The 26,710-nt window shown below is 33.4% G+C and overlaps 1 long non-coding RNA gene across 1 annotated transcript in view; it reads right to left on the bottom strand.

Annotated features, from left to right (window-relative positions):
* Nucleotides 1–19,555, bottom strand: part of LOC309611959 — a 50,487-nt gene extending 30,932 nt beyond the window's left edge. Inside the window, exon 1 of the long non-coding RNA XR_014234858.1 lies at nucleotides 14,174–19,555. This is a non-coding gene — a long non-coding RNA (uncharacterized lncRNA). The remainder of the gene's footprint in view (nucleotides 1–14,173) is intronic.
* Nucleotides 19,556–26,710: the final 7,155 nt, after the last annotated feature.

Below are 26,710 nucleotides of genomic sequence, written 5' to 3'. Positions count from 1 at the left end.
TATATACTGTCTACAAGAGACACACCCAGATCTAGGGACACATACAAACTTAATATGAGGGGATGGAAAAAGTCATTCCATACAAATGGAAAATCAAAAAGGTGGAGTAGCAATACTCATATGAGAAAAAAATAGACTTTAAAATAAAGACACGTACAAGAGACAAGGAAGGACACAACATACTAATCAAGGGATCAATCCAAGAAGAGGATATAATGATTGTAAATATATATGCAACCAATACAGGAGTACTACAATATATAAGACAAATGCTAACAGCCAAAAAGGGGGAAATTGACAGTAACAGAATAATATTTGCAGAAGTTAACCCCCTCCCTTACACCAATTGACAGATCATCCAGACAGAAAATTAATAAGGAAACACAGGCCTTAAATGACACATTAGATCAGATGGACTTAATTGATATTCATACTACATTCCACCCAAAGGAAGTGGAATAAACTTTCTTCTCAAGTTCACATGAAACATTCTGCAGGAGAGATCACATATTGGGCCACAAATCAAGCCTCAGTAAATTTAAGGATATTGAAATTATATCAAGCATCTTTTCTGAGCACAACATTATGAGATTAGAAAAAAACTGCAAAAAACACAAACACATGAAGACTAAACAATGTTACTAGACAACCAATGTATCACTGAAGAAATCAAAGAGGAAATCAAAATATACCTAAACAGAAATGACAATGAAAACACAAAGATCCAAAACCTATAAGATGCAGCAAAAGCAGTTCTAAGAAGGAAGTTTATAGCAATACAATCTTGCCTTAGGAAACAAGAAAAATCTCAGTAAACAACCTAACCTTACACTTAAAGCAACTAGAGAAAGGAAAACAAAACCCAAATTTAGTAGAAGGATAGAAATCATAAATATCAAAGCCAAAGTAAATGAAAGAGAGATGAAGTAAAAATAGAAAAATCAATAAAACTAAAAACTGTTTCTTTGAAAAGATAAATAAAATTGAAAAACACCTTCAGCCAGTCTCATTAAGAAAACTAAGGAGAGGTCTCAAATCAATACAATTAGAACAGAAAAAGAAGTTACAAACTACACCACAGAAATACAAAGGATCATAAGAGACTACTACAAACAATTATATGCCAATAAAATGGACAACCTAGAAGAAATGGACAAATTCATAGAATGGTACAACCTTCCAAGACTGAATCAGGAAGAAATAGAAAATATGAATAGACCAATAACAATTACTGAAATTGAAACTGTGATTAAAAAACTTCCAACAAACAAAAGTCTAGGACCAGATGGCTTCACAGGTGAATCCTATCAAATATTTAGAGAAGAGCTAACATCTTCCTTCTCAAAATATTCCAAAAAATTGCAGAGGAGGGAACACTCTGATGCTCATTCTACAAGGCAACCATCACCCTGATAGCAAAACCAGACAAAGATGCAACTAAAAAAGGAAATTACAGGCCAATATCACTGATGAACATAGTCTCAAAAATCCACAACAAAATACTAGCTAACCCAATCCAACAACACATTAAAAGGATCATACACCATGATCAAGTGGAATTTATCCCAGGGATGGAAGGATTCTTCAATATATACAAATCAATCAATGTAATACAGCACATTAACAAATTGAAGAATAAAAACCATATGATCATCTCAATAGATGCAGGAAAACCTTTTGACAAAATTCAACACCCATATATGAAAAAAAACTCTCCAGAAAGTGGGTATAGAGGAAACATACGTCAACATAATAAGGGTCATATCTGACAAACCTGAAGCAAACATCATTCTCAGGGGTGAAAACTGAAAGCATTTCCTCTGAGGTCAGGATGTCCACTCTTGCCACTTTTATTCAACTTAGTTTTGGAAGTCTTATCTATGACAATCAGAGAAGAAAAAGAAATAAAAGGAATCCAAATTGGAAAGAAAGAAGTAAAACAGTCACTGTTTGCAGATAACATAATACTGTACATAGAAAATCCTAAAGATGTTACCAGAAAACCAGAAGAGTTCATCAATGAATTTGGTAAAGTTGCAGGATACAAAATTAATGCACAGAAAACTCTTGCATTCCTATACACTAAAGAAAAGATTGGAAAGAGAAATTAAGGAAAAAAATCCTATTTACCTTCACACCCAACAGAATGAAATACCTAGGTATAAACCAACCTAAGGAGGCAAAAGACCTGTACTCAGAAAACTATAAGATACTGATGAAAGAAATAAAAGACGACAGAAACAGATAGAGAGATATACCATGTTTTTGGATTGGAAGAATCAATATTATCAAAATAATTATACTGCCCAAAGCAATCTACAGATTCAATGCAATCCCTCTCAAATTACCAAAGCCATTTTTCACAGAATTAGAACAAAAAAACTTTACAATTTTTGTGGAAACACAAAGGACCCTGAATATCCAGAGCAATACTGAAAAACAAAAACGGAGCTGGAGGAATCAGTCTCCCTGACTTCAAACTATACTACAAAGCTACAGTATTCAAAACATTTTGGTACTGGCAGAAAAACAGAAATATAGATCAATGGAACAGGAAAGAAACCCCAGAAATAAACCCACACACCTATGGTCACCTAATCTATGACAAAGGAGGCAAGAATATACAATGGAGAAAAGAAAGTCTCTTCAATAAGTGGTGCTGGGAATACTGGACAGCTACATGGAAATGGATAAAATTAGAACACTCCAGCACCATACACAAAATTAAACTCAAAATCGATTAACAACCTAAATGTAAGACCAGATACTATAAAATCTTAGAGTAAAACATAGGCAGAGCAGTCTCTGACATAAACTGCAGCAAGATCTTTTTTGATCCACCTCCTAGAGAAAAAAAAAATAAAAACAAAACTAAACAAAGGGAACCTAATTAAACTTAAATGCTTTTGCAGAGCAAAGGAAACCCTAAACAAATGAAAAGACAACCCACAGAATGGGAGAAAATATTTGCAAATGAAGCAACTGATGAGGGATTAAACTCCAAAATATACAAACAGCTCATGCAACTCAATAACAACAAAAAAAATACAACCCAATGAAAAAAATGGTCAGAAGATCTAAATAGATATTTCTCCAAAGAAGACATACAGATGGCCAAAAATCACATGAAAAGATGCTCAACATCACTAATCATTAGAGAAACGTAAATCAAACTGCATTGAGCTATCACCTCACAACAGTCAGAGTGGCCAATACCAAAGAATCTACAAAAGATAAATGCTGGAGTGGGTGTGGAAAAAAGGGAATCCTCCTACACTGTTGGTGGGGATGACAATTGGTACAGTCACTCTGGAGAACAGTATGGAGCTTCCTTAAGAAACCAAAAATAGAACTACCATATGATCCAGCAATTACACTCCTGGGCATATACCTGGAGAAAACCATAATTCGAAAAGATATATGCACTCCAATGTTCACTGCAGTACTACTTACAATAGCCAGGACATGGAAGCAACCTAAATGTTCATTGACAGAGGAATGGGTAAAGAAGATGTACATATATATATACAATGGAATATTACTCAGCCATAAAAAAGAATGAAATAATGCCATTTGTGGTAACATGGATGGACCTAGAGATTATTATACTGAGTGAAGTAAATCAGACAGAGAAGGACAAATATCATATGATATCATTTATATGTGAAATCTAAAAAAATGGTACAAGTGATCTTATTTACAAAACAGAAATAGAGTCACATGTAGAAAACAATCTTATGGTTACTGGGGGGAAAGGGAAGAGGGATAAATTGGGAGTTTGGGGTTGACATATACACACTACTGTATATAAAATAGATAACTAATAAGGACCTACTGATAGCACAGGGAACTCTATTCAATACTCTGTAATGACCTATATGGGGAAAGAATCCTAAAAAGAGTAGATATATGTATATGTATAACTGATTCACTTTACTGTACATCAGAAAGTAACACAACATTGTAAATCTACTATACTATTTTAGGAGCCTTGAATCACTCCTTGCTCACCTTCATGATAATCACTATAGTCATATTTATTTCTTGTAACCCTTGAACTTACTATGTTCCCTTATGCTACAGGGCCATTACACATGCTATTCTCACTCCTAGAATTAATCTCTTACACAACCACCCCATACTCCTCTCAAGAGACTTGCCTATCTAATTCCATTCATCTTTCAGGCCTCAGCTAAATTGTCTGTGAATTCCTAAAGCCCATTATATTAACAGAATTTCTTAACACCATGTAATTGTCTTTATCACAATTATTAAAGTATAGTTTAATAATAACTTAAGATCTTTCTTGAATGGAGATAGACATTTAAAAGCTAAATTCACTGTATAAAATAGTAAGCAGTACATATATTGTATACTATGAAAAATGTTAAGGAACAACATCCTGCAGTTAATCCCATTAATCATTTTGCAAAAATAATACAAATATTCATTCCAAGTTGGATAATCAACATATATATATATATATATATATATACATATATACATAGTATATCCTTCATCCTTCATTCACATATCAGTTATGACAAAATTTTGCCAACAATTTACTTTTATAGCCAAAATTACCAATAAAGGAATAAGGAAAGGAGGGGCAAAAGAAGGAGGAATGGAAGGAGGTTGAGGGATTTTAGAATTTATGAGATTGAGATATATTAGATAAGGATTTAAATTTGAACATCTATATATTTTAATTTATTATTTTCCTGAAATAATACAAAAGCACATCAAAGAACTGAAATTTAGATATAAAATTATTTACAACCCAAATTTGAGATCAATTTATATCTGCAATTAATTTGCATTTTACATTTTAATTTAATATTATACTGTTTCTTTATGATAATATAATCAATTTAATAAAGTGGAAAACTATAATGTATATGATATGTACATTCTCTCACCATTTACACCATCTCTGAAAGTATTTTTGAAATGGAATATTTTATATTTAATGCTCTTATCATTAGAAGGGATTAGAGTATTTTAATGATGTTAGATTTAACTTACTTCATCCTACTCTTTTTCCTATCCATAAGTAGAGTTTATATAAATATATATATGTTTGTGTGTGTGTATGTGTGTGTGTATCCTTCAACTTTGTGTCAATTCAAATAAGATTTTGCCAAAAGATATCTTTTAGAGCCAAAAATACTGATCAAAAAGAAAGAAAAGAAGGAAACTGATATTATATAAAGACATTTCATTATTATTTAGGGCAAATATCTGTATGAACTAAACATTTGAATTGTGACCTCTACATTCTACTCAAACTCATGTCATTTGCCTATAAATATAAGCTTTTATTTGCAAGTGCATTAATCATAGAAAAATATTTAATGAATCAGAAGTTCATAAGAAGGCAACAGCATTAGAAATGTAAAGCCATTCACAGTTACAATCAAGAAAAGAGAAAAACATAATTTAGAATATTTAATTCAAGTAAATCCTTAATAGTTCATAGAAATTATTAACAACAATCAATTCAATAATTTGTGGTATGGGAAAAAATTGTGATCACAACGTTTTCTTTGATTAAAAAAATGACTACTAAACTCTTTCATGCAATGAGTAGCTTATTAAGTAGAGCAGTTACTGCAAAAAAAAAAAAAGACTTAAGGATTGAGAAGTCTTCCAGAAGTATAAGAAAATAGATTAAATTGAGTATTATGGGGAAATGCAAGATAATCAATGCACTTAATGTAAGAAGTCCAGAAGGAGAAAATATAGGAAAAGTAATTGAAGAAATCATAGCTAGTTCTCATCTAAATGAAAAATGGAGGCTCATCAATTACCAGGAAAAACTAATGAAATGAGAACAAGGGAAAAGAGCCATTATAAAAACATGTAATTCTCTCAAAAAAAATTTTTTTATCATGAAATATACCTTGATCCCATCACAGTCTGACAAATAGAGAGTTTAAGAAACGTATTTAATGTCATTCAGCAGTTCTCAGAATGTAACAGAGAAAAAAAAAGTAAGGTCTCATGATTAAACTGCCTTACACAAAGAAAATTATAGAATAATGATAATAAATCTCTCTTTTATAGAACATTTCTTTACTAAGTGCAGACTGTCATTACAAAAATTATTTGTTGTCTTTTGATCATTATCATAGAAGAAAAGTCATTACTTCCACCACTATTACCCATTGAAAAGACAGGTCAAGTGAACTGTTGAAAGATTGGCAGTGGCACTGAAAATAAAAATAAGGGCTTTTAAAACAAAATTTCAATCACTGTGCTTTAAATGTAAAACTCTGAATCAGAAAAAGCCCTGGATTTTTGTTCTGAAGTGATTTATCAAGGAGACAGGGAATGCTGTTGGTCAATAATTAAAGTATATACAAAAGTTATTATTTTAAATACAGGATCTAAAACAATCAAATATTTTTCAAGTCTGAATTTTGTAAAAGAAAATAGGTATGCTATATTCATAGTGATGTAAACTCTAAAATTTCCAGTTGAGGTAAATATTTTCCCATTCTGTATTCAAATAAAATAGCTAGCAATTCTACCATGGGTTTGATAAAGATAGAGTAAGATAATTAAATAGTTAAACATGCCACTAAGGAATTAAAGACAAAAAGGGAATTTTATGGGAGTTGGGAGACTGTTGTAAACTAATGGTCATTCAAGAAAATAATCCAGTAATCTTGCAATAATCTACTCTACCTTGAAGGCAGACCAGGTACATTCAAGGGCCAGGCACACTCAAGCCACAAGTCCTGATAGTTAAAACACAAGACAATAGATATGGGGTCTGAATCTTGTTACATGAAGTCAGGGAATTAATGGTCCTTGAAGAGGAGCATTTCTGCATGTAGCCAAGACAGGAAAATACGTGAAAGGGGAGAAAAACTAAGGGAAAGGGGACATTATACTGAAACCTGAGATGAAACACCCTATTTTAGTATATGTCACCACTCTTTTGCTAATATATATGTGACTTAAATAGTGCAGTGACAGTCCCGGTTAGACCATATAGGGTCAAAGGAGGACATAATGATAATGATAATGATTGATAATGACTTCTACCCAAAAATGAGGAAGAAGATGGTCTTCTTCCCTCCCCACTTTTTCTTTGATTATAAAAATGTAGCCCCCTTTGTTCTTGGGGCTGTGCTCCCTTGCCTGCCAGGTTGTATCTCTCACAAGCATCCTATGATAATAAACTCACTCTTTGCCTATCAATCACTTTGCCTTAAGCTGAATTCTTTCTGTGTTGAAAGGAAAGAACCTGAGCTTCATTAAGTCCTGACACCAGGTAAGTGGTTTTAATTAAAAGATAGTGGGTTTGAGTCCCCTCCTAAGTCAGGGATTGTGGATTCAAGTCCTGATCTGAGGTGTGGCTGGGTTGAGTACCATCCAAGGAGGAGTGCAATTTCAGATTCAGTTTCTTCATTATTACTGTCAGCTCTCTCTTCACAGATTTAGTTCATTTGATCAAGTATCATAAATCTAATAAAAGTAATGCTAAACACTGCCTCATTTCTAACACATATTATAAATATTCCATTAAATTGCTTGTAAGGAAGAAAATAATACAAATTTTTAGTTAAAAACATAAGAAAGGAGTCAGACTTTATATGCTCAGATGTAACTATAAATACAGATTATAAGAATTTCTTAAGCACTATTGTTTTATGGGGACTACATATGGCAGTTGTATAAAGGGCCACCATACCTATAAGAAGACATTTAAAAAACAATCTTTAAAACCATATATCTTACTCTATCCTATTGTTTTTAAAAGTTACTAAATATCAAATAAAATTACATTGTTTAGAAATATTTAGTTATCTAAATTTAAAGATTTTTCTCTTACAGTGCAGTAAAGCATGACTCTTAGAATTTGGTAAACTGCCAGGTACACAGATTAGTTCCCAGGGAGGGAAATAGGCACATTAAGGTGACTAGAAGAATACACCATGTTTAAAGCCTACTTATATTGTAAAATGAATATATATCTACATATTTGCATCTATATCTATTTCAGAATGTTAAACTTAAAAGCTGACAAGCAACCTGACAAGAAAAAAATATTAACAGGGACATTTCTATAGAAAAGACAAGGCATGAGCTAGTGTTCTTCCATAAAAGACTGACTAGCCAAAACTACTGTGGAAATGGCTACACAGCTTTGAGAGAGAAATATCACAATTCTATAATTTTACTAACTTTAAAGTTCGTATGTATGTAGTTAAGCCAAATAATACTGAGACATTCAAAGAATTGAAAGGTATGGTAATTATGTATCCTTTCTGAAAAAAAATAAGTACTAAAAAATGGATAAATCCAAACAAAAATGTAAGAAGTAAGAGATGGTTATATGAAAGCTTTGATAATGAATATTGAATCCATAGGTAGGCAAAGTAAGTCTCAATCTATTTTGAAAATATCATTTCAAAGGAAATACTAATAATGAAAATAATACTTAAAAATGATTTTTCAATGTAATTTATTTGATTTTGTAAATGTATGTTAAATGTATATTAATTAATGTGTATTAATATGATTATATAATTAATAAAACAGATACATTAAGAGAAAATGTATAAAAAAGTTGAGAAAGCAAAAATAACTTATTTTCTAATCTTCACAAAAAAAAATAATTAATATGTATTTCATCAATGGTAAGTTTTTAGAATTTTTTTAGCTGTAATTTTATCTTCTCTTTTTATTTATTCATTTTTTAATTTTTATTGGAGTATAATTGCTTCACAAGGTGTGGTACCTTCTGCTTCATTTGAAAATATTTTCTCCCATTCTGTGTGCTGCCTTTTCATCTTGTTTATGGTTTCCTTTGCTTTGTAAAAGCTTTTTAGTTTCATTAAGTCCCATTTGTTTATTTTTGTTTTTATTTTCATTACGTCAAGAGGTGGGTCATAAAAGAACTTGCTGTGATTTATGTCAAAGAGTGTTTTTCCTAGGTTTTCATCTAAGAGTTTTATAGTGTCCGGTCTTATATTTAGGTCTTTAATCGATTATGAGTTTATTTTTGTGTATGGTGTTAGGTAGTGTTCTAATTTCATTCTTTAACACGTAGTTGTCCAGCTTTCCCAGCACCACTTAATGAAGAGGCTGTCTTTCCTCCATTGTATCTTCTTGCCTCCTTTGTCATAGATTAGGTGACCAGAGGTGTGTGGGTTTACCTCTGGACTTTCTATCCTGTACCAGTGACCTATATTTCTCTTTTGTGCCAGTACCATACTATCTTGATTACTGTAGCTTTGTAGTATCGTCTGAATTTGGGTAGCCTAATGCCTCCAGCTCCAGTTTTCTTTCTCAAGTTTCCATAGAAATTATAAAAGTTTTTGTCCAAGTTCTGTGAAAGATGCCATTGGTAATTTGATAGGGATTGCATTGAACCTGTAGATTAACTTGGGTGATATACTCATTTTGACAATATTTATTCTTCCAATCCAGGAGCATGGCATATCTGTCCATCTGTTTGTGTCAGCTTTGATTTCTTTCATCAGTGTTTTACAGTTTTCTGAGTACAGGTCTTTTGCCTCCTTAGGTAGGTTTATTCCTAGGTATTATATTCTTTTTGTTGCGAAGATAAATGGGATTGTTTCCTTAATTTCTCTTTCTGATCTTTTGTTGTTAGCATATAGAAATGCAAGAGATTTCTGTGCATTAATTTTGTATCCTGCAACCTTACCAAATTCATTGATTAGTTCTAGTAGTTTTCTGGTAACATCTTTAGGATTTTCTATGTATAGTATCATGTCATCTGCAAACAGCGACAGTTTTACTTCTTCTTTTCCCATTTGGATTCTTTTTATTTCCTTTTCTTCTCTGATGGCCGTGGCTAGGACTTCCAATACCATGTTGAATAATAGTGGTGAGAGTGGACATTGTTTTCTTGTTCCTGATCTTAGAGGAAATGCTTTCAGTTTTTCACCATTAAGAATGAGGTTTGCTGTATGTTTGACATATATGACCTTTATTTTGTTGAGGTAGATTCCCTCTATGCCCACTTTCTGGAGAGATTTTATCATACATGGGTGTTGAATTTTGTCAAAAGCTTTTCTGCATCTATTGAGAGGATCATATGGTTTTTATTCTTTAATTTGTTAATATGGTATCACATTGATTGATTTGCATATATTGAAGAATCCTTGCATCCCTGGGGTAAATCCCACTTGGTCATCCTGTAAGATCTTTTTAATGTGTTGTTGTATTCTGTTTGCTAGTATTTTGTTGAGAATTTTTGCATCTATGTTCAACAGTGATATTGGTCTCTAATTATGGTATCAGGGTGATGGTGCACTCATAGAACAAGTTTGGGAGTCTTTCTCACTCTGATATATTTTGGAAGTGTTTGAGGAGGATCAGTGTTACCCCTTCTCTAAATATTTGGTAGAATTCACCTGTGAAACCATCTGGTCCTGGACTTTTGTTTGTTGGAAGATTTTAAATTAGAGTTTCAATATCATTACTTGTGATTGGTCTGTTCATATTTTCTATTTCTTCCTGGTTCAGCCTTGGAAAGTTGTACCTTTCCAAGAATTTGTCCATTACTTCCAGTCTGTCCCTTTTATTGGCATATAGTTGCTTGTAGTAGTCTCTTATCATCCTTTGTACTTCTATGGTGTCAGTTAAGTCCTCCTTTTTCATTTCTAATTGTATTGATTTGAGTCCTTTACCTTTTTTCTTGATGAGTCTGGCTAAAGGTTTATCAATTTTGTTTATCTTTTCAAAGAACCAACTTTTACTTTTATTGATCTTTGCTATTTTTTTCTTCATTTCTTTTCATTTATTTCTGCTGCGATTTTTATGATTTCTTTCCTTCTACTAACTTTGGGTTCTCTTTGTTCTTCTTTTTCTACTTGCTTTAGGTGTAAAGTTAGATTTTTTATTTGATATTTTTCTTGTTTCTTGACGTGAGCTTCAATTGCTATAAACTTCCCTCTTAGAACTGTTTTCGCTTCATCCCATAGGTTTTGGTCATTGTGTTTTCATTGTCATTTGTTTCTAGTTATTCCTTGATTTCCTCTTTGAATTCTTCAGTGATCTCTTGGTTGCCAGGTAGTGTATTGTTTAGCCTCCATGTAGTTGTATTTTTTACAATTTTTTCCTGTAATTGATGTCTAGTCTCATAGTTCTGTGCTCAGAAAAGATGCTTGATATGATTTCAATTGTTTTAAATTTACTGAGGCTTGATTTGTGACCCAAGATGTGACCTATCCTGGAGAATGTTCCGTGTGCACTGGAGAAGAAAGTGTATTCTGTTGTTTTTGAATGGAATGTCCTATAAATATGAATTAAATCCATGTGGTCTAATGTGTCATTTAAAGCTTGTGTTTCCTTATTTATTTTCTGTTGGGATGATCTGTCCATTGGTGTAAGTAGGGTGTTAAAGTACCCTACTATTTTGTTACTGTTGATTTCTCCTTTTATGGCTGTTAGCATTTGCCTTATGTATTGAGGTGCTCCTATGTTGGGTGCATAGATATTTACAATGGTTATATCTTCTTCTTGGATTGATCCCATGATCATTATATAGTGTCCTTCCTTATCTGTTTTAATAGTCTTTACTTTAAAGTCTATTTTTTTCTGAAATGAGTATTGCTACTCCAGTTTTCTTTTGATTTCCATTTGCATGGAATATCTTTTTCCATTCCCTCACTTTCAGTCTGTATGTGTCCCTAGGTCTGAAGTGGGTGTCTTGTAGACAATATATATATGGGTCTTGCTTTTGTATCCATTCAGCCAGTCTGTGTCTTTTAGTTGGAGCATTTAATCCATTTACATTCCAGGTGATTATTAATATATATGTTCCTATTACCATTTTCTTAATTGATTTGGGTTTGTTTTTGTGGGTCTTTTTCTTCTCTTGTGTTTCCTTCCTAGAGAAGTTCCTGTAACATTTGTTGTAAAGCTGGTTTGGTGGTGTTGAATTCTGTTAGCTTTTCCTTGTGTGTAAAACATTTGGTTTCTCCATCAAACCTGAATAAGAACCTTGCTAGGTAGAGTAATCTTGATTATGGGTTTTTCCCTTTCATCACTTTAAATATATTGTGCCACTGCCTTCTGGCCTGCAGAGTTTCTGCTGAAATATCACCTGATAACCTTATGGGGATTCCCTTGTATATTATTTGTTGCTTTTCCCTTGCTGTTTTTAATAATTTTTTCTTTGTTTTGAATTTTTGATAGTTTGATTAATATGTGTCTCAGCATATTAATGTTAATGTTAATGTCAGCATGTTTTTCCTTGGGTTTATCCTGTATGGGACTCTCTGCACTTTCTGAATTTGATTGACTATTCCCTTTCCCATGCTAGGGAAGTTTTTGACTATAATCTCTTCAAATATTTTCTCAGACCCTTTCTCTTTCTCTTCTTCTTCTGGGACCCCTATAATTCGAATGTTGGTATATTTAATACTGTCACAGAGGTCTCTGAGACTGTCCTCATTTCTTTTCATTCTTTTTTCTTTATTCTGCTATGTGACAGTTTTTTCCAGCATTCTGTCTTCCAGCTCACTTATCTGTTCTTCTGCCTCAGTTATTCTGTTACTGATTGATTCTAGAGTATTTTTACTTTCAGTTATTGTGTTGTTCATCACTGTTTGTTTGCTCTTTAGTTTTCTAGATCCTTGTTAAACACTTTTTGTATTTTTTCCATTCTATTTCTGAAATTTTGAATCATCTTTATTATCATTACTCCAAATTCTTTTTTCAGGTAGTTTTTGCTTATTTCCTCTTCATTTATTTGACCTTGTAGGTTTTTACCTTGCTCCTTCATCTGTTTTTTTGTCATCTCATTTTTTTTGATGGGTGGGGCTGTATTCCAGTTTTACTCGTTATTTGGCCTGAGGCATCCAGCACTGGAGTTTGCAGGCAGTTCTGTAAAACTAGGTCTTGGTGCTGAGATGAGGACCTCCAGGAGACCTCACTCTGATTAATATTCCCTGTAGTCTGAGTTTCTCTGTTAGTCCAGTGGTTTGGACTCAGTGCTCCCACTACAGGAGCTCAGGCCTGACCCCTGGCCTGGGAACCAAGATCCTGCATGCTGTGCTGCTCAGCAAAAGAAAAGAGAGGGGAAAAAAGGAGCAGTACAATAAGAGAGAATAAAAAATAAAATAAAATTAGAAAAATAAAAAATATATTAGGAGAAATAAAAATATAAGAGAAACAACTACAACAAGGTAAAAGAGAACCACAACAGAAAAAAAAAAAAAAAAAAAAAAAAAAAAAGCCAAAAGGAGCAGAACAATAACAAAGTATAAGGAATAAAATAAAATTAGAAAAATAAAAAAATTATTAGAAAAAACAGTCTATTAGAAAAAATAAAAATATAAATGAATCGACAACAAGGTAAAACAGAACCACAACCTAAAAAAAAAAAAAGGCTGGAAACTGCATTGGTTTTGGGTGGCAGAGATTAGGTAGGGAAGGAGTAGGGTGGGGGCGGGGCCTAGGCTTAGGATCTGTGGAGTGGGGAAAGACAGCACAGCCTGATGGTGGTCTCTGAGTACCTTGGAGTGTGTGCAGAGTTCAGGAGTTTGGAGATAATGCCCTGGGTGTGGGTGGGTGGGCAAAACTTATGCCCAGTATGGTTGGAGGGGGTTCCTGATTGTGGCATGTATAGGTAAAGCCCTGGTTGGGGGGTGGGGTGACAGGTCTTAGTCTCAGCACAGCCAGAGGGAGCCTCTGAGGGTGGAGGATTAGGCCCAGGAACTCAACAGGCTTCCCAGTGACCAGTGGGCAGGGGAAGTGCTGGCTGTGCTCCCTCCCATTTCTCTGCTCTCCTGAGGGTCTCCCCTGTCCCTGTTGATCCCTTAACCATGGGTGGGCCCCACTGGGTGTGGGAACCCCTCCCCTCTCACAGCCATCCCTCAGGAGCACTGAACCTGTCCATCGGGACTTTACTTTTCCTCCCCCCTCCCTCCCTCCCACTCCCTCAGGACCCATGAGGCTGATGAGTGCCTTGGTGGTCTGAGGATCAGGCCCAGGACCTCAGCAGGCTCCACAGGGCCCAAGTGGGCAGGGGAAACACTGGCCATGGTCCATCCTCTACCCTCCCAATGGCCTCCCTTGTTCCCCCTCTGGGTGTGGGTACCCCTCCCCTCCCCCAGCCATCCCTCAAGAGCACCAGTCCCATCCCACCTCCACTTCTCCTCCCCTCTCATTCCCTCCCGCATCCTACCTGGTCACTCGGGGGTTCCTCCTGTCCCCTTATGTGTCTGTGGTCCCCCTCCAGTGCCTGGTAGGTGCCATAGTTGTGTGGAGACGTGAACTATGTGTCCTCCTAGTTCACCATCTTACAATGAAGAAAGAAGAAAACAAAGATTAATTCAAATAGAAATGTTAAAGGGAAAAATAGTTTGTATGGAAACATCGTGATGTAAAGTCTTCAGTCTTTGACTGATAATCTCAGAAGGAATAAATAAGGATAATTGAATTAGAATAAAAATATATAAAAATCAACACATAGGAAAAAATAACTTCTTGTTAATTAAGAAATGAATGTTACAGAAGGCAAAATGAAAACATAGATGAAAGTCCTAAATTCAGAACCAGAATAGAGCATTAATAGCAAAACAAACAAAACTAAGATCTATAAAGAAACATGCCCTTGAATAGAAGGAATACCTTTGCATATACATTAAAATTGTTCAACACAATGATGTCAAAATTTGTAAAAAGATACCTCTGCCTAGATAATTTGGAATTGAAAAAGAATTGAGCCACCATAATAATGAATCTGGGGACATTTCCAAAATGATGAAGGGAAAATAAATCACTCCAAACTTACAATTATGTATCTGGCCAAATTAGCTATCATGAAAGTTGTAAGTAAACAGACTCCTAGAAGTAAAAGGATGCAAAAAATTTACACCCAGACATCTTCACAGGTAGAATTGTTGGAGAATGTACTTCAGCCAAGTCCACTTGTTGGTCCATAAACTGGTTCCCATACACAGAAGGTACGGCAAGACCATAGAAAGAGACAGACCACTCCAGCTTTGTAGGTGGCAGGTTTAATAAGCGTGGGAACTTATGAAGATTGTTTTGAGCAGCCACGAGAGGCTTCACATTAATGTACTGTCCAGATGGTCTGAACAACAAACACATTATTATCTCAAGGCTGTGTCCTTGATGCAGATTATCCAGGGCGGAAAGCAAGTGAAACACATTCTGAGAAAAGGGGAGGAGTTGAGGAGTCTCTGATTGCCTGGGTCCAGGTCAAGGGTCAACCAGTAGTTGTGTCCTCTCAATGACCTCCTCCAAGACTGCTCCACTTCAGGTATAAGTAGTGAGAAATGAGAAAGGAAAACAGAGTTAACTATTTCTTGGCTATTTAAAACATTATTTTAAAAATTGTGTGAAGTACGATTGCAGTTTTGAGAATATTTTTAAAGATGCATTTCTAGGAAGTCTCTAAACCAAGGTTTAAATTTATTTAGTCACGTATCTATGGGTAATTTTTTTCTGTTTTTAAATTTAATATCCTATTTTATTCACTAAGGACTTTTAAAACTTTAATTAAAAAGTTAACATCATTTCCAATGTATTAAATGGTTATTATGGTTGGAGATTAAAATGGTTATTTTAACAGAAAAAAGTCAGTGTAAAACATTAAAAATGATGTAATGGCCTCAGTAAAGCAGGGTAATTATATTACTTATGGTTTTCACAAATAAAAGAAAGTTACTTTTTATTTATAATTATATTTAAGTCATTTAAATCCATAAGGAATTCTCAATATAAAATATATTGAATATGTTTAAAGTCCATAGGGCAAAATTATGTGCATACTTTGATTCTAAGACAAAGCATACACAAACATATATACACAAATAACTAATACTCAGGAATTATGTACGTGAAAACGTTTAATTTTTTAAATTTGTTACCTTACAGTGAGATTTGATTGCATTTTGATTTGCATTTCTAAATTATGAAATATTTGACACATACAAGTTATTCATTAGTATGAATGTATAATATATATCCAAATATATATCTTAGTCTACCACCCAAACTAAGAAATAAAACATGACTTTTCCAATATATTTACCTTTACGTTTTTATATTACTAAAAATTAAAACTGATATAACTACTTTTTTAGTAATAAGTATTTCTTTCTGGTGTTTCTTTTTCCACATTTTTATTTTGAATCATTTTTGAAACACATTTAAGTGTTTCTCTTGCAAATACCCTAGAGCTTCCTCTGCCAAACTATCTGAGTATCTACGTCTTTTAATATGAAAACTGACTTAATTTAGGTTTGCCTCTAAGTATTATTGAATTATTTGCTTATGACTATTCTTTGTTTTCCACAAATAACTTTGTTCATTTATTTTCATTTAGCTGAGTGACTTTGTTTTTGTTTCAGATGTACTTTTCAAGCGCTAGAACTCCTCAGACTTTTTTTTTTTCTTTTTTTAATTTCTTGGCTGCACCACGCAGCTTGTGGAATCTTAGTTCCCTGATGACCAAGGATAGAACCAGCGCCCCCTGCAGTGGAAGCATGGAGTCTTTACCACTGGACTGCCAGGGAAGCCCTAAAACTCCTCAGTTTTTACATCACTGAAGATAATTTCATTTTTTTTCACACTTGTACATTTTGGCCATTTGTAGAATTTAAAATTCAAAACGACTTTTCTATAAAACATGACCCTCAAGAAGTTGTCTTCTTCAATTCTCTTTTGCCAATGTTATCTAAAAAAAATCTGCATTTTTTTTTTTTTGCTGACAGTCATTTCTCTGTATTTATAAACTTTCTAATTATATTTTTCATTATATATTTTCCACTATATAGCAAGAAAATTGTCCTTTTCCCCTGCTTTCATCTACAAGTATGTATATTCTGCTCCATCTTTGGAAATTTTTTTTTCGCTTTTAATGGATTATCCATCCATATTTTGACTTTGTTTACTTCTCTTAAACTACTTTCAAATAAATCTTGGAACTTTGGATAATTTAATACTGAAAAGGTCTTACTTCGAACCAAGAGAATGTAATAGCCATGAACCTGTTTTAACCCAAAAATTAGGTTTCCATATATAAGGATCAAAAAAATGGTACTGGAAAAACTAGGCATTCACATGTGTAAAAAGTGAATCTAGAAGAGAAACTTTACACCTATCACAAAAATTAACTCAAAATGGATCATAGATCTAAATGTAAAACACAAAGCTATAAAAACCCTAGACGGCAACATAGGAGAAAATCTAGATGCCCTTGAGTATGTTGATGACTTTTAGATACAGCACAAATGGTATGAACAATGAAATAAATAATTCATAAACTGAACCTCTTTAAAATTTAAAAAAAATTTTTTTTGCAAAAGACACTGTCAAGAGAATGAGAAGACAAGGCGAAAAGACATATCTGATAAAGGACTATTATCCAAAATGTACAAAGAATTCTTAAAGCTCAACAATAAGAAAACACACAACTTAATTACAAAATGAGCAAAACACCTGAGCAGACACCTCACCAAAGAAGAAAACAGATGGTAAGTAAACATATGAAAAGATGTTCAGTATCATGTCATTAGGAAACTGCAAATTAAAAAAATGAGATACCACTACAAAACTATTAGAATGGCCAAATCAAAAACACAGATGACACCAAAAAAGCTGCCAAGGAAGTGGAGCAATAGGAACTCTCATTCATTGCTGGTGGGAATTCAGAATGGTTAAACCAACTTGGAAGATAGTTTGACAGTTTCTTACAAAACTCTTACCATAAAATCCTTCAAATCCACTCACTGGAATTTCCCCAAAAAAGCTGAAAACTTAAGCCTGCACAGGATGTTTATAGCAGCTTTATTTGTTATTACCAAAACATGGAAAAAACAAAAATGTCCTTCAGTAGGGGAATGGATAAATAAAGTTGAGTACACCCAGATAATAGAATATTATTAATCGCTAAAAATAAATGAGCTATCAAGCTGTGAAAAGACATGACAGATCTGCAAAGGCTACGTAGTATATGATTCCAATTATATAATATTCTGGAAAAGGCATAACTATTGAGACAATAAAATGATCAGCAGTTGCTAGGTGTTATGAGAAAGGGAAGACAGAATAGGTAAAGCACATAGGATTTTTAGGGCAGTGAAATAATTTTGTGTGATACTATAATAGTGGATAAATGTCATGGTACATTTGTTCAGACATAGAATATACAACACCAAGAGTGAATCTGAAGGTAACTATGGACTCTGGGTGATTATGATTTTTCCATGTGGGTTCACTGATTGTAACAAATGTGGGGTAGAAAATATTCTGTACTGTCTGCTCAATTTTGCTATGAACCTAAAACTGCTCTAAAAAATAAAGCATATATTGTTATATGCTGCTGGGCCCTATAGAACTCCCAAGATCTCACAACATGGGGCTTCCTCAGGGAAGAATGGTTGTGGTAGCAGGACCTTGGTCCTTTCATATACATATATAAAAGATTGATGTAAATGAATCATTCATTTACATTCATGTAAATGAATGTTTGGATATTGAGAGACTCAAAATGAAGTTAGAGGATTCAAAAACAACAGAAACAAAACAAATCCTTTAAACTATTCAAATTAATTAGACAAAAAATATACAGAGAATAGTCTGAGTTTACAACCCTTTTCCAACAGTCTGTACTCCTCACTGAATATATATTTTTAAATATACAAGTGATGCTGGGAAAACTGGACAGCTACATGTAAAAGAATGAAATTGGACATTCTCTAACACCATATACAAAAATAAAATGGATTAAAGGTCTTAATATAAGACCACATACTACAAAACTCCTAGTGGAAAACACAGGCAGAACACTCTTTGACATAAATGGCAGCAATAGTTTTGTGGGTTTGTCTCCTAAAGTAAAGTAAATAAAAGCAAAAATAAACAAATAGGACCTAATGAAACTTAAAGGCTTTTGCATAACAGAGGAAACCTTTGAAAAAATGAAAACGCAACCTACTGAATGGGAGAAAATATTTGCAAATGATATGACCAATATGGGACTAAAATCCAATATATGTAAACAGCTCATACAACTCAACATCAAAAAAACAAACAACCCAATTATAAAATGGACAGAAGAACTGAATACACATTTTTCCAAAGGGGAAATGCAAGTAGACAATAAGCACATGAAACGATGCTCAATAACACTAATCATCAGTGAAATGCAAATAAAAATCAAAATGAGATATCACCTCACACCTGTCAGGATGGCTATCATCGAAAAGAACACAAATAACCAATGTTGGTGAAGAAATGGAGAAAAGGGAACCCTCATACACTGCTGGTGGGAATGCAAATTGGTGCAGCCACTGTGGAAAACAATATGGAGGTGTCTCAGAAAACTAAAAATAGAAATACCATATGACCCAGCAATTTCACTCTTGGGTACATATCTGAAAAAAGCAAGAGTACTAATTTGAAAAGGTATGCACCCAGTGTTCATAGCAACATTATTTACAGTGGCCAAGCTATGGAAGCAAACTAAGTGTCTATCAACAGATGAATGGATAAAGAAAGTGTGGTATATATATATATTCTTCAGGCATTAAAAAAAAAAAAATTGCCATTTGCAGCAACATGGATGGACTTGGAGTGCATTATGCTAAGTGAAATAAGTCAGGCAGAGAAAGACTGTATGCATCACTTATTTGTGGAATTTAAAAAACACAGCAAACTAGTGAATATAACAAAACAGAGGCAGACTCACATATTTAGAGAACAAACTAGTGGTTACCAGTGGTGGGGGGGGGAGGGACATATGGGCGGGGGAGTGGGAGGCACAAGCTACTGAGTGTAAGATGGATTCAAGGATGTATTGTACAACACTGGGAATATAGCTAATATTTTGTAATAACTGTAAATGAAAAGTAACCCTTAAAAATTATGTAAAAAAAATTAAAATACACATATAACAATGACAAAAATTAACTATGTAGTAAGTCACAAAGAACTCTCCACAAATTTCACAGTACATAAATTGTACTATCGTCATAAATCTAAGTAAGTAGGATAAAATTTAAACAACAAAAATGACTAATTGAAATTTATGAACATTCTTTTTGAAAGTAAATATAGCATGTCCATTATTATTAAAGCCTCTAATGTGCTTTTATTCTTATACCATTCACCTCTCCTTCTTCATTTCAGAGTTATACTGAGATTTTTAAAATCATCCCCCAGCTTTTCTTTATAATTTCTTGAACACATGCATGCATCAAAAAACTATATAATTGGGCTTCCCTGGTGGTGCAGTGGTTGGGAATCTGCCTGCCAATGCAGGGGACACGGGTTCGAGCCCTGGTCTGGGAAGATCCCACATGCCACGGAGCAACTGGGCCCGTGAGCCACAATTGCTGAGCCTGCGCGTCTGGAGCCTGTGCTCCGCAACAAGAGAGGCCGCGATAGTGAGAGGCCCGCACACCGCGATGAAGAGTGGCCCCCGCTTGCCGTAACTGGAGAGAGCCCTAGCACAGAAACGAAGACCCAACACAGCCATAAATGGATGAATAAATAAATAAATAAAAAAGGATAAGCCCAACTTTATTAAAAAAAAAAAAACTATATAATTTACTTTAAGTTGTCATTAGTATCTATAAATGTTATCTTTTTGTTCAATTTTTTTCTGAAACTTTCTTTTTATTACATTTTGATTTTATTAATTATTAATTTTTTTATAAACCTATGAATTTTTCATATGCAAATTAAAAATACTCCATTTATCTCTTTTCCAAACAGTTGATATTTGAGTTACTTACAATGTTTGATTATTATAAACAATAATGTTATGAACATACATGTATATGTATCTTGGTGTACACAGAATGCATTCAAAAGAAAGTCAACAGAACTTAGGAAAGAAATTGCTAGAGTTTAGCTTGTCCAAACCTGTAATTTTACAAGAATATGATATTTTCTGAAGTTAGTTATTTCAATTTATACTTTGAGCAATAAGAGTTTTTTGCTTTTATATCATTCAATTATTTAAATTTTCAAATGTTTGCCATCTTAATGGGTGTAAAATAACATTTTTGTGGTTAATTTACATTTACCTGATTACCAATATTGTCAGGTAAATTTTCACTGACATTGATCATCATTTCACATGTTTGGTAGTTTATATTTTCTTAAAAACCTGTTTTTGCATTTTGCCTATATTTCTCTTAGCCTGTATTATTTTTTATTTGTAGATTATATACATGTATGCATGTAAGTATCTGTTTGCATATTTTAAATAATACTTTCATGATTATCTGTATAGCAGATATCAACTCCCAGTGGGATGCCTTTATTGTTTCCTTATGATGTCTTTGAATGAACTTGAAGTATTTATTATATTGTAGTAAAATACATGTTTATCTTTTCATCATGGTTATCATATTTTGAGTCTTATTTAATAAATTATTTCCTGCATATAGTAGGAAATAATTTCTACATATTCTTATAATATGTAATTTCCTACATATTCTCATAAACAATTAGTTTGACATTTAAATATTTTATCTGCTTGGATTTGTAATTGTGTATGGTGTGTGGCATGAATTATTTTTTACATTCATTATATATGAATGTATATGATATATATGAAAATCTTACCATAATTATATCAAACAGTAATTTCTCTTCTCCTTCATTTCCCATACTACCTGTCATCTTTAAAGTTTCACATTTGTATGAGTTTTCTCTAGTTTCTCTGCTGAGTACCACTGACCAATTTATTTATGGTTGGAATTCACACTCAACTTATTTTCGTCGAGTGTCTTGACTTTTATTGGCTCCATCTTCTTCCATATAAATTTTAAAGTAAGTTTATTAAATTCCATTCAAACCTCTGCCAGAATTTAATGATAGAACATTAAATCTATGAATCATTTTGATGAGATTTTACATAGCTAAAATATTGACTTTCTATATCATGAAGAATTTATATTTCTCTAGTTATGTATCTTTATGAATTTCCACATAGTCATATATTTTTTTCTAATAGAATGCAAGTCTTTTATTTGGTGAATTTCTTTTTTCCTTATTTTTTGTGTGATTGAAATTTTATCTTTTTACTGCATTTCTAACACTTTTTTCCTAGGCATAGAAATACGAGTGATATTTAGTCCTTGGACACTGATCTTTTTATCTGACTTTTTAGCTTATTAACTTAAACATTATAATTCATTTCTATCCAATTCTTGTAAATATTACATTTCATTTTGTTTCTTACTAAGCTCTTAGGTACATCCCTTACAATAATGAATAGAATGGGTCATAGTGGATATTGTTATCTTGTTTCTAATTTTAAAGGTAATGTTTTCACATTTCTGTATTGCTCACAGTACTATTTACTTTGAGATTTTTTTCAGATATCCTTTATCAGGATAAGGAAGTTCTTTTCTATTTATTGTTTGTTAAGAGCTTTTTATCAAGAATAGTATTGAATTTTATCACACACATTCTCTGTATCTTCTGAAATGATCAATTGCTTTTCCTCCTGTAGTTTTGTAATCTATTAATGTGCTGTACTACATTGATTTATTTTATACAGGCAAACTACCTTGCATTCTTGGAATAATCCAGATATGCAAGGTAGTTTGCTTGTATAAAAGTAAAGTATATATATATATATATATATATATATATATATATATATATATATTTATTTATTTATTCATATATATTTTATATATATTCATAGTGGATTTAGTGTGCTAATATTTTGTTTAGAATTTTAAAATGTAGTTTTGCAGGTCAATTTTGCCTATAGTTTCACATTTTTCCACTGAATCTACCTATTTTTGCTTTGTTTTTATTTACATGATAGTAAATATGAGACAACACTTCAAGAATTAAATCTGCCGAGTGAATGCCATTTTTTTTCATAAGGGGGTACACGAGCTCAAACTATTTAAATTGTGGATTTTAAACAAATAACATTTAATCAATCTGGGATGAAAGAGTCATAGTGAAAAAATGCCTACTATGAAACCATTGCAATGTAAACAATTGACCCTTGCTTTATCTAGACTACACAATTGGATATTTAAATTTGTTTTCCTCATAGGAGAGCACATCATTCTTTTAATTTTATATTTATATGCAACATTCTGAAAAAAGCATATTCCTGTCACAGATTTTAAAGTTAATAATAATTTATACCCTAATTAAAAAAAGGTTCATATCAAAGTGTACCAAAAGACTACTTCTGAAGATTGGATATATAACTATATTCACTGAAAATGTATAGTTAACTTATGCCAAATGGTTGTTTGTTATTAACTTATATTTGTATATTAAAGGGTTGTTTTTCATATTGAATCATTATTAAGACTGGATATTTTTAATGTGGTAACTGTTAAGACACATAGCTTTCAGATTTTACCCAAAGCAAACCAGAATGAGACATACTTTATTTGTGTTACTCATTTTCTGACAATATCCTACCTAGTCTTGGATTGCAAGAAGGGGGATAAAGACTGGTTTATGTTACCAAACACTGTTTCCATTTCCTCCTGGTCAGAAGGCTATATAGTCATATTTCCCTGATATCTTTATATTCAGAAACACACTATGCCAATGTTATGTGGGCAAAAGTGATGCACCCCTGGCCCATTATATTTTTATGCACTCCTTTATATACTCTCTTCCCTCAAGCTTGGCCTATGGAAACTTTCCAGGCTAGCCTCTATCCTCTCTCTCTCTCTCTTTTTTTTACTTTCTCTATTTTATGAGGAAACTTTCATTCCTAATCCAGTCACATAGGTGAATTTCTTCAGGAACATTATCATTCAATATTGTGTAATTTCCATTCCCCCATATATGTCACCATTCCAGAACTCACTACACTCTTAACATGCACTATTAGGTATTTCCATCTATGAAATAATATGTTCAAATTAATTTTTGTATACCGCTGTACCCCAAAACCTGCTATTTACCAGGAATAGACCATAAACGGACGAGCTGTTTTTCAGTTACATCCTGCATTCTTCTACTAGTCTTTTCAAACTAGACAAATTGTTTTGTAACCATAGTAATAAAAAAATTGTAAAACAAACTGTGCTTAAACATAGGCAATTACTCTTATCATCCACACAACTTTGGATGCTGAATTAAAAAAAAAAAAAATCAATGAAATAGTTTTTTCAACAATATGACACATACCAGAGTCCTTTCATTTTTAGTGTTTTTCAGTCACTAAATATTATTATTGTATCATTTTATCTTCCCATTTAAAGACTGCCTCTGAAAATGACCCTGGAATTATATTTATTTAGGAACCTTCATGATTTAACATAGATGAGTCAATTTTACATTCTTTCAAAAATATTCTTCCTGTACACTTTAGTGAGCAATACCTATATCCTATAAATGACAATGTAGGCAAGATATCTAGTGACATGAGACCTATTCTGCTCACTCTCATTACCCTTCAGGTTGACTTATTAAGGTCTAGTAGTTTACTAGTTAACCATCTTCCCAAATATCCCTAAATCATTCTTACCCCTACCTTCATGTGTTTTTATTTTGTTGGAATGGTCTCTTTGCCCTTTGTTTAACCAAAAGTTACTGAATATTTCAGATACAAACCCTCAGGAATTCTTCTATTCCTACTGCAATACACATCACACTCCATTTTCCATGAAATATAACTGAACCAACAGTAATTCTTGTTGAAATCACAGATTTATATCATATATGTTATGCTATATATATAGTAAATATTATATATGATATACATATTTATAATGTACCGATTTTATCTTTTCAACTTCATATCCCCTCCTTGCAGATGAAGACCATATTTTTCATTTATCTTATGTTACTTACAACTCCTGTTGAAGAGCTAACAGTATAAGAAAATCTAATACACATTTCATTGATTGGGTAAATAATTTATCTTTTTAAAAGCCACAATACAGATGAAAGTATTCAACTTACCATCTAATCATCAATCACCCTGTAAAAAATGAAATATTAAACTAGGTATGAAAAGCACATTTGACCAATAGTAAATTTTCTCATTCAAAAATGACAATCCTAATACAATTTCACCAAGGAATGCTTTTTGAATCAAAACTAATTGTTGACTTGTTTACCCTATTTATTTATTTTTTTGCTTTGTTATTGTTGGATTGGGGATTTGTTCCAAACAACAGAGCTATCAGTGACAGACCAAGTACATCTCTGATAGATCAAGTGAGCCTATATGGATTCACAAAGTTCATCATTGACAGAGAATGGAGATTCATCATGACTTCAGAACCTAAGAAATATCAAGCAAACAGACTCAGTATAAAATTTTGGTAAATCAATGATACTACAATAAAACTTTTTTAAAAATAAAATTTTTGTCTAAGCTAATCTCTCACAACTCCCACCTATCTCAATCTTCATGTATGTTAGTTAATTTTATTCCAATCTTTCCCAAAGGAAGAGTTAAATATACTTCTTGCTACTCTAATTCTGGCTAATATTCCATCACAGATGACTTTTCCCATAACAATATCAACAAATGATCTATTTTCTTGTTACTAATTTAACCAGAGTTGGACCTAAACAGTTCACTCAGCTAGTCTGCCTACTTCTTTTTGTCAAATTCCAACTTCCCATTTGTGTTCAGTGTTCTCATTGTAAGCGTGCATAAGTTTTGTTTTGTTTTTTTTTAAACTCATTCTTCCTATTTTTCATGATATTGTCCTGCATTGTATATATTGTCCTGGATAATATTCTAAGTATACAATATAAACAAAGAGACTTAAGAAGAGATAAGATGACAGAGTAGGAGGACCTTGAGCACCTCATCTCTCTTCACCTCCTCTCACAAGTACACCAAAATCACAACTAACTGCTGAGCAACTATCAATAAAAAAGAGTGGAGTCTACCAAAAAAAGAAATTCTACATCCAAAGACATAAAGAAGGAACCACAAGACAATAGGAGGGGTGCACTCATGATATAATCAAATTCCATACAACTCAGCTGGGCAACCCACAAACTGGAGGATAATTATATCACAGAAGTTCTCCCACAGTAGTGAGAGCTCTGAGCTGTACACCAGGATCCCCAGACTAAGGGCCTGGCATCAGGAGGAGGAGACCCCAGAGCATTTCCCTTTGAAGGGCAGCTGGGCTTGATTGCAGGAGCTCCACATGACTGGGGGAAACAGAGACTCCACACTTGGAGGGCACACACAAGGTCTCATGTGCACTGGGACCCAGCACAAAGGAGTAACTCTATAGGAACACACAAGGCCTCATGTATACCAGGACGCAGGGCAAAGACAGTGACTTCATAGGAGCCTGGGCTAGACTTATGTGCTGGTCTTGGAGGGTCCCCTGGGGAGGTTGGGGGGCTGTGGCTTACTGTGGGGACAAGGACATTGGAAGGAGAGGTACCAGAGAATAGTCATTGACATGAACTCTCCCGGAGGCCACCATTTTGGCACCAAGACCTGGCCCTACCTAAGAGCCTGTAGGGTCCAGTGCTGGGAAATCTCAGACCAAACAATTAATGGGGCAGAAACACAGCTCCACCCATCAGCAGACAGACTGCTGAAAGACTTCTTAAGCCCACAGTCACCTCGAGACATGTCCCTTGACACAGCCCTGTCCACCAGAGGACCAAGACCCAGCTCCAACGAGCAGTGGGTAGGCACTAACCTCTTCCACCAGGAAAGCCTGCACAAGCCTCTAGACCAGCCTCATCCATGAAGGGGAAGATA

This window comes from Balaenoptera borealis, assembly GCF_965194805.1.
Source record: "Balaenoptera borealis genome assembly, chromosome: 15".
Taxonomy (NCBI): Eukaryota; Metazoa; Chordata; class Mammalia; order Artiodactyla; family Balaenopteridae; genus Balaenoptera; species Balaenoptera borealis.
The sequence above is the reverse complement of the archived record's forward strand: the minus strand, read 5'-3'. Positions and strand labels throughout refer to the sequence as shown.